Source organism: Tenrec ecaudatus, chromosome 3, assembly GCF_050624435.1.
Source record: "Tenrec ecaudatus isolate mTenEca1 chromosome 3, mTenEca1.hap1, whole genome shotgun sequence".
Lineage (NCBI taxonomy): Eukaryota > Metazoa > Chordata > Mammalia > Afrosoricida > Tenrecidae > Tenrec > Tenrec ecaudatus.
In genome coordinates this window covers 76720162-76733624 of record NC_134532.1, presented here as the reverse complement: position 1 = coordinate 76733624, position 13463 = coordinate 76720162, and the positions used below count along the sequence as shown (strand labels likewise).

Below are 13463 nucleotides of genomic sequence, written 5' to 3'. Positions count from 1 at the left end.
CAGAACCACAATTCAAATGCATCGATTCTTCCATACCAGGGATCAGGAAACTTTTGACATGGAAGAGCCAATCCTTACAACAATTTAAAAAGTATTATTCTAGGGCCATAAATAAAACATAAAAACAAATGAAATCACTACTATCTGAATAATGCCATTAAATTTTTTATAAATGAAACTATGATAGTTTATTTTCATTGAAAATTTTACTGCCGAGCCACATGTACACACCGAGAGAAATGCATATGGCTCTCAAGCTGCAGGTTACCAACGCTCGTTCTAGACCAGCGGTTCTCAACCTGTGGGTCGCTACCCCTTTGGGGGTCCAACGACCCTTTTACAGAGGTCTCCCGATTCATCACAGTAGCAAAATTAGTTTCGAAGTAGCAATGAAAATAATTTTATGGTTGGGGGTCACCACAACATGAGGAACTATTAAAGGGTCGCAGCACGAGGAAGGTTGAGAACCACTGCTCTATTCCAATAGGTAACACACTAATACACAGAGAAAAGATTGACGTTTTCAAGGACTTCATTTCGTTTGGATCTACAGTCAATGCACACAGAAGCATCAGTGAAGAAATCCAAAGATGCATTGCATTGGGCAAAGCGGTTGCACAAGATCTCTTTAAAGTATTAAAGAGCGGGCTGCCCTGCTAACGGCGCGAGCGGCGGCGGTCCTTGCCGGCAGTATGCCCCCCTTGTCGCTGCTGAAGACGGCCCAGAATCACCCCATGCTGGAGGAGCTAAAGAACAGCGAGAGGTACAACGGCCACCTGGTGAGCTGTGACGACTGGATGAACATCAACCTGCGGGAGGTCATCTGCACGTCCGGGGATGGCGACAAGTTCTGGCGAATGCCAGCGTGCTATATCCGAGGCAGCACCATCAAGTACCTGCGCATCCCCGATGAGATCAGTGACATGGTCAAGGACGAGGTGGTGGCCAAGGGCCGCGGCCAGGGTGGCCTGCAGCAGCAGAAAGGCCGCGGCATGGGAGGCACTGGCCGAGGTGTATTTGGTGGTCGTGGCCGTGGCGGGATCCCAGGCACAGGCAGGGGCCAAGAGGAGAAGAAGCCAGGCCGACAGGCAGGCAAGCAGTGAGCTGCATCTGCCACATCCTGGGAATTGGGGGCGGAGGTGGGGGTACAGCCCATCCCGAGGTGGCATCTCTGCCTGCGCGCAAACCTGACCAGAAAACAGAGGTGGCAGGGGCTGGAGCTGCCCTGTCGGTGTTTCCTTCCAGACCCTCGTCAGAAAAGCCCTTTTTAAATTTTCCAAGCAGCGATGCGAGTTGCACCCATCTTACTGTTTTTGATTTTGGGATGTAGTTGTGGGACACCCCTCCCCAAGTTCCTGCATACGCGTGGTCCCATGTGTGGAGCAGCCCAGGTGGATCCCTGCACAGCAATAGGCGGGTGGGTTTCCCTTTCTCTGGGTGCAGAGAGCCTTCTCCAAACCCGAAGAGGCCAGCGTGGGCCCTGGAGTGGAGTCGGAGCTGCTACACTGTGTTCTCAGAATAAAACCAGAGGCGCTGGCCTCTCACTCCCTGAAAAAAAAAAAATTAAAGAGCAAGAATGTCACTTTGAAGACTAAGGTGTGCCTGACACAAGTCGTGTATTTTCTTTCTTTAAAAAAAATAATTTTATTGGAGGCTCCTACAGCTCATCACAATACATACATACATTCTTTGGGTCAAGTACATTTGTACATTTGTTGCCATCATCATTTCAAAACATTGTCTTTCTACTTGAGCCCTTGGTATCAACTCATTTTCCCCTCCCTCCTTCACGAACCCTTGATCATGTATAAATTATTATGTCTTACACTGACTGCTGTCTCCCTTCACCTACTTTTTTGTCCATCCTCCAGAGAAGGAGTTATATGTAGATCATTGTGATCTGTTTCCCCTTTCTCTTCGCACCTTTCCCTTATCCTCCTGGTATCACTACTCTCATTATTGCTCATGAGTAGTTTATCTGTCCTAGAATCCCTATATTTCTAACTCTGATCTGTACCTGGGTAAGTGTTCTGGTCTAGCTGGATTTGTAAGGTAGAATTGAGATCCTGATAGTAGGGGGAGGAAGCATTAAAGAACTAGAGGAAAGTTGTATGTTTCATTGGTGCTATACTGCACCCTGACCTCCTTGTCTCTTCCTTGTGACCCTTCTGTAAGGGGATGTCCAACTGTCTACAGATGGGCATTGGATCTCCACTCTTCACTCCCCCTCATGCACATTCATATGCTTTTTTGTTCTGGGTTTTTGATGCCTGATACCTGATCCCATCGACACCTTATGATCACAGAGGCTGGTGTGCTTCTTCCATGTGGGCTTTGTTGCTTTTTAGCTAGATGGCCGGTTGTTTATCTTCAAGCCTTTAAGACCTCAGACACTTTTATCTGTTGATAGCTGGGCACCATCAGCTTTCTTTACCACATTTGCCCATGCACTCCCTTTGTCTTCAGTGATCGTATAAGGAATGTGAGCATCACAGAATGCCAGGTTATTAGAACAAAGTGTTCTTGCATTGACGGAATACTTGAGTAGAGGGCCCAATGTCCCTCTGCTACCTTGATAGTAACATATTAATATATGCGCATAGATCTATGACCTTATCGTTATAAGCCATGTATTTTCAATGGCCTCCTAGGCAAGTGAAAGTTGAACACTGAATAAGGAAGCCCAGGAAAGAATGGAGGCATTCCAATTACGGTTCTGGTGACGAGTGTTGGAAGTACTATGGACTACGAAAGGACAAACAAGTCAGTCGAATCCAGGATAGCTACACTTTGGACATGTCAAGAGAAACTAGTCCCTGAAAAAGGATATATGCGTGTAGAGTGAGAGGGCTGTGAAAAGGCGGCAGGCCCTTAAAGAGATGGACTGACACAGGGGCAGCAATAGTGGGCTCAAGGACATGAACGAGTGTGGGGATGGTGCAGGCCTGGGCAATGTGGGGTTCTGTTGCACACGGGGTCACTATGAGTAGGAACCGACTCGACAGCACCTGACAAAAACAATAAAAAGTCTAAAATGTTAGGAGGAAAGAATGCCCCTCTCTCCTGGATCGAATTGTGTCCTGCAGAAAACTTGCAAATCCACAGCCTGCTACTTGTGAGGGTAACTCAGTTTTCAATCAGGGTTAATGAGGCACATGAGTGTTTTAAGTCAATTGCCTTTGAGACATACAAAGAGATGCGCATAAATGGAGGGACGGTAGATATTCACCAAGGGACGCTACAGAAGCTGAACAGTCGAAGTTCTTCCCCTGGAGTTCTAAAGACGCAGGCTTTCAGTGTCCCTGTAAGACAGGGTAGAACTGTCCCTGTGAGTTTTCAACTGCCACCTTGAAACCACTGTGACACCAGGCCTCCCAGCTAGAGGAGCATATTGAATTCAGACTTCTAGCATCCTCACTGGAGGCCTAGTGGCACAACGGCTAAGCCCTTGGCAGTGAACTGAAAGGTCAACAGTTAAAGCCACTAGCTGCTCCAGTGGAAAGATGGGGTGGTCTGTTTCTGTTACAATTATAGCCTAGGAGACGCTATGGGGCAGTTCTACGCTGCCCTGCAGGGCCACAGAGAGTCCGAATTGACTCGATGGCAATGGATTCCAAGTTTGGTCTTAGCTTTCTATAAGAAAACAAATGTCCGTTCGTCAAAACGACCTGCTCAAGGCACGTGCTATTCCTGCTTCAGCAACACTAGAGCACTCTCATTTACTCCCTCCATTCTATTCTCCTGAAATTCCTAAAATCCTAGGGGTTTTCCCTGAAATGCTAGGTTTCTATATCCTAGCATCTAGGTCTTTTACTGTCTTTCCCATATTTTTAGTTCCCTGTCTTTTTTTGCACACCGATATTCTCATTTATTCTGTCTGCATCTACAGCTAATTTGCTTTTCCCATTAGGTTATTTTACTTCATTTCTAAGTCGCCCCCCCCCCCCCCACTTTCCAACCTGCCAGGGCAGTCTGGTAGTCTCTTGCTCATCTTTTAAGTACATCACTTATTCTTAAAAAAAAATGTGCTCGCTTCGGCAGCGCATATACTAAAATTGGAACGATACAGAGAAGATTAGCATGGCCCCTGCGCAAGGATGACATGCAAATTCGTGAAGCGTTCCATATTTAAAAAAAAATTACGGTTCTGGACCTGGACCCTTCCTCTGACCTGAAGGTTTGGGGACATGGGACAGAATCTTGCCATCGTTCCTGCTTCTCTGGACATTGTCAGTCTCAACACCCTTGAGGAAGAAGGCTGCCATTGTATCTGCCATCTGGGATTCATCACCCACCGGATCTACTTGATCAAGGGTAAGAGTCAAGACGGAAGTCAGCCTTGTGAGCCTCTGCAAGGGTGTGCTGACATAGGGAGTAGCATGAGAATCTGTGTAGGGAGGGGCCTAGATGTTTGATGGCGGGGTTTCAAGCTTGTCTCTGGAGCCCTATGTGAAGTGAGTGCCACCAATGTGTTGCCATTCTTGCCTCTAAAGAGCTCTTTGTCCATGTGTGCCTGCACAGTCCATTTCAAGAGGGACTATAGGGGATGGATAGATAGTTAGAATTACAGAATTGACACATAGCTTAAATCACTGAATCTGAACTGATGATTTCCAGCATAAATCACCACTGATTCACGATCAAGAATCAATTCACAACAGAAAATAAAACAGAAAAAAAACATTACATTTTGTATGTATTCTATACCCAATATCTGTTAATTCCATTATCTATAGCCCGTAGAGTGAACCCAAGAGACATCATGAGTTATGGACACATTGAGCTGCTAACCACAGGGTCAGCAGTTCGAAGTCACCAGCTGCTCCTTAATAGAAAGAGGAGGCTTTCCACTCCAGTAAAGAATACAGTCTCAAATAAATTATTGATGCTATCAATGGAGTCACCTTATACCCAAGGATGATTGATAAGTTTTTTAAGTATAAAATGATAATAAGACCACTAAAGTAAAACTGAGTCATATTAATTAATTAATTCTAGCCCCAATCCAAGAACAGGTAGTACTATGACATGACCTTGCTGGATACTTGCCTTCATGAAAACATCACTCAAGATAAGGGTGCTACAGCAAAATGTGGTGAAGAAAGCAGATGGTGCCCTGCTATCAATTGGATTCGTGTGTGGGGTCTTAAAAGCTTGTATTTAAACAAGCAACCATCTAAGCGAGGAGTCAACTAAGGCCACGTAGAAGAAGCACACCAGCCTGTGTGATCCAAAGATGACAAACAACAACATCCAAATATGAAAAAGGGAAAGGTTAAATTGTAGAAGCCAATTTGTAGAGGGCTGTGGAGGACAGTAGGATCCCAAAATCCAGGTCCCCTCTAACCAATTGGGGATGGGAGCAGCCTTATTATCAGACAGAGATTATTGTAAACTTGATGATACGATACCTGGTCAGTTGATCTCCCACTTGACCCATACTGAATTTCTGTTTTAAATATTTCTCGCTTGTTCCGCGACAGAAATTTTCTCTCGGGCTTATTTTAGTATCGCTAGTGGGCTTTTCTTTCTTCCTTTTTAGTCCTTTGTTTTAAATTATGCTTCCCAGTTTACAGAGCACAGAAGGAGCGGCTGCATAGAGACAATAATTCATGTAATAGCTTATCACAGATATATAGAGGTGGGGAGGTTAAGGGGAATTGGGGAGTAAATAATGTATTTGGGTGGGGGTGCACTAGAAATGATTGTGATGATATATATGTAACTCTTTTTATAAAAGCCACTTAACTTTGGAAATATATGTAGATTTTACATCAATAAAACAATTGGAAAATAAGGTCTCAAACACAGAGGCAGTTCTACCCTGTCGTATTGGGTCACAGGGTCAGAATGGTCTTGTGACCCAAGTCAATTGCAGTGAGTTTTGAATGAGTTATGGCCCGTGGAAGTCTGTATCTATTATTTTTGCTGATTGTCAGATATAGAGGTTTAGCTTCTTGGTGTGTGGTGTCCTTTGATTATGAGCTCATTGCCTGACCTTGAATCTCAGAAGAGCCACTTGTTATTTCAGTGAGGGTTTACACAGAAGACTAGGCTTCCTTAACAATTTCTTTTTTCTTTTTTGAGTTAGTGAGAGAGTGAGCGAGTGAGAGAGAATAAAAGAGTGAGAGTGAGTGAGAGCGAAAGAGTGAGAGTGAGTGAGTGAAAGAGTGAGAGAGTAAGAGAGAGTGAGTGAGTGAGCGAGTCTTTCTTAACAATTTCTACACACTTATTTTAGCTTTCTCGTTGTTCCGTTCTGGCTGTTCCATCTCAGTGATGCTGTCTTATGCTACCTCACTTTCTCCTCTTCAGAGGAAGCGCTGACCACGTGGTCTCATACAGCTGATTTTTTTTTCTTAAAGAACCTTACCGTTGAGTTGTAATATTTATTTTCAAGTCAATTGGTGGTTTTTTAAACGCTACCTTTTATTGTGAATTAGATGAAGGTTTACAGAGCAGATGTTTACATTCAACAAGTCATACACATTTCATCTCATACATTGCAGTCCTCCAGGGTAACTGCACTTATCCCACATCCTCCCTGGGCTTCCCATTTCCAACCATCCTTCCTTCCTAACTCTTTGGAACTTGGTCCTTGAGTCAATGCTGCTTCTTTGATCTCCACGGGTTGATGACTCAGAAGGATGCTTATCTCACTGGTATTTCTTGTTCCTCTTGAGCTATTGTTGGCTGAACACTGAGCCAAGAGGGTGAGTTCAGCTCGTGACTACCTGACTTGAAGGGTGACCAAAGGCCATAGTCTCAGACATTCCACTAATCAGCAGGTCTGGCTTCTTTTATGATTTTGAGTTTTGTCCAGATTTTTCTCCCAGTCTATCTAGAACCGCCTACGGTAATCCCTTTCAGAGCAGTTGGTAGTGGTAGACAGGCACCATCTGGTTCTTCTGGTCGCAGGGGTCTCCATGTTCATTTTGGTCTATTAATTCATTGGACTCATTGTTTCTAAGCATCTTCAGTGCCCCACGCCCCATTTGTCCTCTGAACAGGCAGAAACCAAGTTACATCTTAGATGGTTGTTCACAAGCTTTTAAATCTCGTCACTACTGACCAAAGTAGGATATAGAATACTGGCTTTGTGGACTGTTATGCTGATTGATTATGCTGTTCTCCAAGATGTTGGACCTGAGCCCCCAGGCTCAGTGATTCACTTCCTTAAGGTGTTTGGCTATGTCTAAGAAGTTTTCCTAACCTTGTCCCTGCATGCTCCACCACACCCATGCATCTATTGACAGCTAAGTGAATATATCTATGTACAATTATGTTCTGTCAATCTTTGTGTGCATGCTCCCATGTTCGTCCCCCCACCCCCCACAGCCATTCAGCCTTCATGCCTAGTCAATGTGCATTATTTATTAGCTGCTCTGTTATTTAGCTAAAAGATAGCTTCAGAGCCTTGTTTCAGTTCAAGGTTTAAAAAGTGGTTCAGGGCAGATCTCCAAGCTCAACTGGTCTAAGTAAGTTTGGTCTTTTAAAGAATTTCTTTCATACTTTCTATTCTATCAGGATCCAGAGCAAGAGAGCGGTGTAGAAGGGTTGTATCCTTTCACCATATTTATTTAACCCATATACTGAGCAAATAATTCAATGATGGGTTATGTGAATATCAGAAGTGTAGCCTTCAGTATGAACTTCAATTTAATGTAAAAAACGAACCAAACTCACTGCCATTGAATCAATGTCAACTCATAACGACTCTACAGGACATAGTAGACCTGCCCCTGTGAGTCTGCGAGACTGTAACTTTACAGAAGTGGAAGCCCCATCCTTCTCCTGTAGAATGGCTAGTGGTTTTGAATTGCTGAACCTGAGGATTGCAGCCCCACTTGTAACCACACCACCACCAAAGCAAATCCAAATCATCCTAAGTAGACCAATAGACAAAACCATGATAAACGGAGAACAAAATTAAAGTTGTCAAGGATTTTATTTCTTGGATCCCCAAGCAATGCTCATGGAAGTAGCAGTGATGAAGGCAAACAAGGTGTTGCATTGGGTGGGTCTGCTACACAAGACCTTTTGAAAATGTGGTAGTGCCAGGATGTCACTTTCAGGACTAAGGTGCACCTGGACTCAGCCATGGCATTTTCAGTTGCCTCAGATGTGTGTGAACATTGGACAGGGAATGAGGAAGACCTCTGAAATATCATGGCCTTGGGAAGAATACTGAAAGTACTGTGGACTGCCGTAAGAACCAACCAACCTCTCATGGAAGAACTGCAGCTGGAATGTTCCTTAGAGGTGAGAAGGGGGAGACTTGATCTCACGTGCTTTGGACTTGCTATCAGGAGAGACCATTCCTTGGCAAAGGACATCATGGTTGGCAATGTAGTCAGAACTGACTCTATGTCACCTAACAACAGCAAGAGACCCAGTTACCACGACTCTGATCATAAGGATCAACATGGTAGCTGGGCACCATCTAGTTTTCTGGTTCATGTATACTTTTTTGCTCTGGATGAGTAGACACCAATAGTTTCTTCTTCGATGGCCTCTTGCAAGCTTCTAATGCCTCAGTCACTAAACTAGGATGTAGACCATAAGTTGTATGGACTACTATATTATCATTTGACCAAGTTGTTGCATGAGATTGTGATCTTAAGTCTTCAAACTCCTAAAACAAACTTTACTAGGTATTTGGTATGCCTAAGATGTATCACTGTGGCCCCTGTGTACCAGATTCTATATATAAATATATGCATGCACACCAGGGAGTCCTGGTGGTACAGTGGTTACACACAGGTCTGCTAACTGCAAGGTCAGTAGTTTGAAACCATATGTACCTGCAAGAGAATGATGAGGCTTTTTAGCCAGTAAAAAGATAGTCTTGGAAACTCACTGGGGCAGTTCTACCCTTATTGGGTTACTCTGAGTCTGAATTGACTCAATTCTAGTGAGTTTGGTTCTTTTTGAATATGCATGCACACACACCTGTACATTCATGCAAGGGGGCTTTTAAATGTTTGTGGGAAAATGGAATGAAAGGTAATGACAAATTATCACAAACTTTGTATACCTCATATACAAATATAAATCTATGTATACAGTTGTACATCCACACACCATATTTGTTATTGTTGCTGCTATGAGCCAGCAAGTCAGTTCTGACCCAGGACGACCCTCTGTACAACAGAATGAAGCACCATCTGGTCCGGCGCCATCCTCACAGTTGTTCCTGTGCTTGAGCCCACTGTTGCAGCCACTGTGTCAGTCCATCTCCAGGAGGGTCTTCCTCTTTTCACTGCCCCTCTACTAAGCATGATGTCCTTCTCCAGGGACTGGTCTATCCTGACATGCCCAAAGTACCACCCTCTAAAAGTCACTCTGGCTCTGTATGGGCACGTGTATCTACCCATATACATACATACATACATATGTAGCCGACACGTTTTTGGTTGTTGTCACATAATGTGCCTTTTTCTTTCCTGAAAGTGTCCTCCTAGCGTATGTCTTAGTTGCATCACTTAGCTTGGCCAAGCTATGCACCTCTCACCCACATTTAGTGCTATTTTCTCAACACTCCTAATAGTCAATGTCTACTATCTAGAGAATGACGTCCCCTTTCCCCACCCCTACTAACTACCAACGAACATTGATCTCTGTGTATATAGCTCTTCTTGTCTTTTAAAGAAAACTGTTTCATGGGCATCTGCTTCACCCATCGCACCATCCGTGGGTTAAATATACTAAAGAGGGAGGTGCATGCTTGCTTGCTTCTAACAGTGGCATCAATCTCGCTGCTTTTCACGCAGCATGACCTGTAGACTCCCCCACATTACGTTCAGGGTGGAGAATGCTGGAATGAGACCGTGCAGGAGGAAGGAGTCTCCCTGGCTGGTTGCTGCTCTTTCTCGGCGAGCTCCTGCAGCAGCTTCTCCAGCACCCAGCTCCTGCAATGCCTGAAGCTTTTCCTTGCCCCCCTCCGGCAGTGCAGATGTCTCTGCTAGCACCAGGCTTTCCAGCAACAGGCGCCAACAGTGTGGGCAGCTTCCCCAGCCCTGCTTACAGCTTTGTAGCACAGTGACTTCTGCAAGACATCTACCCATGAACAGCTTTCTCTGACACCCTGGAGGGCAGCTTTCCAGTAAGTTCCAGAAGGCAGATTTCCACCAAGTTTGCCGGCACACCACCATAGCAACTTCCCTGCCGCTTATTCAAGTTTCTCTCTCAGAACTGACACTCCTGTAGGATTTGCTTTACTTCTTATGGAGAAAAGGTTGATGCCGGGATTTTACCTGAATTAAAAAAGCATTTCCCATGGAAACGGCAATCAGATGAGGTAATGCACTGGAGAACTCTGCCGCACAAGACCCCCTACAGCAAAGACATCAGTTTGAAGACTAAGGTGCATCTGACCTGTCACCTCATATGCAGACTCGTATGCTGGAAGGAAGACTTCAGAATTGATGCCTTTGAATTATGCTGTTGAATTATGGTTGCCGGAAGAACGACCCTCTGTGGGGTGGTTCTTTCGAACAAACCAGAGCTGGGAAGTTCTTCAGAGGTGAGGACGGCAAGGCCGTCCATGTACTGTGCACACGTTATCAGGAGGGGCCAGTTCCTGGAAAATGACCTCATGCCTGATAGAGGATGAGTGAGACAGAGTAAGACTTTGGGGGTTGACACAGTGGCTGCAATGAGCTCAAACTTCGGAAAGATTGTGAGGACGGCCCCGGACTGGCAGTTTTCTGCTCTTTTGTATATAGGGTCACTATGAGTCAAAACATTCTCCACAAACCAACACACTGTGCCGTGGAGTAAATGCCGACGCATAGTGACTCTACCTGGAGGACAGGCTAGAACCCCTGTCGTGATTTTCTGAGACGGTAACACTTTACTGGAGCAGAAAGCCCCGTCTTTGCCAGAGAAGAGGCTGGTGGTTTTGAACCACTATGCCACCAAGGCTTACTCAGGAGCAGGCCAAAATCCAGCATTCTATTGTTTATTTTATTCACTGCAGATTTCCTGTGCACTTGTTTCTGTGGCTTACTTGATAAATTCTTCGTGGGGTAAAGTCAGAAAGCCCACCTCACAGCCACTAGCCAGTGCTGAGTACATAGTTAACATGATGTAAACCTTCCATGACTCGCTTTGCGAAGACTGACTTGAGCAGTTCTGAGACTCAGCACACTAAACTGTGCGATGATAATAGCAATTTACTGTCTGTGGTTGTTGGTTGCCATCAAGTTGATTCCAACTCAACGCCCTTCCATGTGATAGACCCAAGAGTATCATTTGGCCCAGAGGCTGTTCTTGGCCGCCTTCATCTTCGTCATTGTTTGACTTCTTTGTGTGCGATTTCCGTGAAAATTTACAGAGCAATTAGGTTTCATCAATTCATACCCATTTTGCTTTGTAGCATTGACATAGTCCCCACTGGCCTGGTTATCCTGACCATTTTCTTCCTATCAGTAAGCTTTATCCCTGGTACATGCTTCCCCTTTTCATCGCCTGCGGTTGATCATTAGCTCTAATATTCATGCGAGCAGATCGCCAGCTCTTTCTCCCACAGAGCCAAGGGGTGGGTTCGACTCCCAATCTTTCTTTAGTAGCCAAGCACTTAACCTTTGACCTCTGGCTTTTGACATGACTGTTTGGATACTCCAGTGAAAGTCCTTGCTCTGTCTATTCCTTTTATGATATTGGGGATTACTGTTAAAGCAATGTGGTAGAAGCACTGGAGACCAAAACCATATTTCTCTGAGTAATTGAATATGTCTTTAACGGAAAGGTGATTTTATCAACTGGTATGGAAAGCGAACTAGAACTGAGAGAAGAGTCCTGACGAAGCCTTGGTGGGTCCATTCACTCTCAGGTGGTATTTGCCAATGTCTGGAGACTTTTCTGATTGCCATAAATGGGGGTGGAGGGGGCTCTCCTGGCACCTGGTGGGCTAGCAGCCAGGGATGTTGCTAAACACGCTGCAATGCACATCGTAGTTCCCACGACAAAGTATTAATACCTCCTTGAAAACGGATTCATCCAGAGATGGAATGAAAAGCCCAATGTAAGCAGTACAGGAACCCTCCTCTGCCTCTGTGCTCAGGCTTTCACTTCAGTGAGCTATCTGAGAGAGGTTCTGTGGCCAGACCTGCTTTAAACATGGTCTTTACCATGGGGTAGAAGCACGAGGGCTAACACAGTGGCACCTCTGCATTAAACCAAAGCTGAAAATGGGTTTATTTTGTATGTCAGTGCATCTCTTGTATTCTACATCTCTAACATCCCTTCGGTTTTTCTTTTCTCCTGACCCTAAACAATGTATAATTTTCGAGTTTAAGTTAGGACGACAAAGGAGTCAAAAGGACAGTGTCTCCCAAGCTAGATAAGCTTAGTGCTACAGAAAAAGCTGTATGGTCCCTGCAGATGAAGTGGTCAGGGCAGCACTAAGTAGTGGAGTCGTCCAGACAAAATGAATCGTCCAGAAAATAGGGCTGTATAAGCCCTCCACTCTTCCCCACAGCAGCATCTCCTCCACGAGGCAGTGCAGGAGGGTCTCCGGTTAGTCAGCTCAGGAGAGTGGGACCCATGCGTCGGTCACTCTACTCGCAAGCTAAAAATCCGAAATTTCTCTAACAGTGTCAAGTAGCTACAGTGATTTTCCAAGTGGTGCCAAACCGTGTCTGAGACAGGATTCACACTGTCAAAGCTTAAACAAAGAAACTCTTCACTCACGGATTCATCATTCGCTGAGTCACAATGAACTTCCAGCCAAGAGCTGGTAGTTGGCAATCGAGGTAGGCCACCACATATAATATCTCAAAAACATGAACCACAAAAGGCAGTATTCAAAGATGTTCAAGGCCCAAGGGGGCCATACTCCCCAAAGTGGCACAATGCCAAATTACAGCAAAGCACACCCTGAGCTGGAGTGATCTGGGTGCGCTTCAGAGAAAGGGGTGTTTTGGCATAGGATGTGAACAGCTAGGATGTGGGCAGATGATACCCTCTGATTGTAGAACAGCAAGAGCAAAACCAAACTCACTGCCACTGGGGAGTCAATGGGACAGCGCAAGCCTATGGCACAGAGTAGAATCGCCCTTTGGGGCTTGGGAGATGTAAATATTTTCGGGAGTGTAAAGCCTCATCTTTCGTGGATCTGCTAGTGAGCTGGAGCTGCTGCAGCCCACCAGGAACCCACTCCATCACTAGGGCTTCTCTTTCCCTAGTGGGTCTAAAAAAACTGCCGTTAGTCATACTGAACGGGATATCCGTTACCTGATATTAACTGTACAGGCACTGAGCCATCACTAGGGCACAGTAAGTTTAATTACCAACAGAGGCCCTTTCGTAACAACGCCTGCGGTAAATGCCCCAGGGGCCCGTGTGTGACCAGCTCTTGGGCTGGGGGCATTAGGCCTGGGTCCCAGGACTGGATATCCACGGAGCACCGGGCTTCCATCTATCGCCTGCTCACCGACTACAAAGCAGCCGCAGAGCTGAAG

General features: G+C 45.3%; 1 non-coding gene and 1 pseudogene across 1 annotated transcript; both read left to right on the top strand.

The window, feature by feature from the left end:
* The first annotated feature begins 692 nt into the window (after positions 1–692).
* On the top strand, positions 693–1103 carry LOC142443442 (U6 snRNA-associated Sm-like protein LSm4 pseudogene; annotated as a pseudogene).
* Positions 1104–4025: 2922 nt separating this feature from the next.
* On the top strand, positions 4026–4132 carry LOC142443972 (U6 spliceosomal RNA). Its single transcript, XR_012783669.1, has one exon. It is a non-coding gene; the product is annotated as a U6 spliceosomal RNA (small nuclear RNA).
* The last annotated feature ends 9331 nt before the right edge of the window (positions 4133–13463 follow it).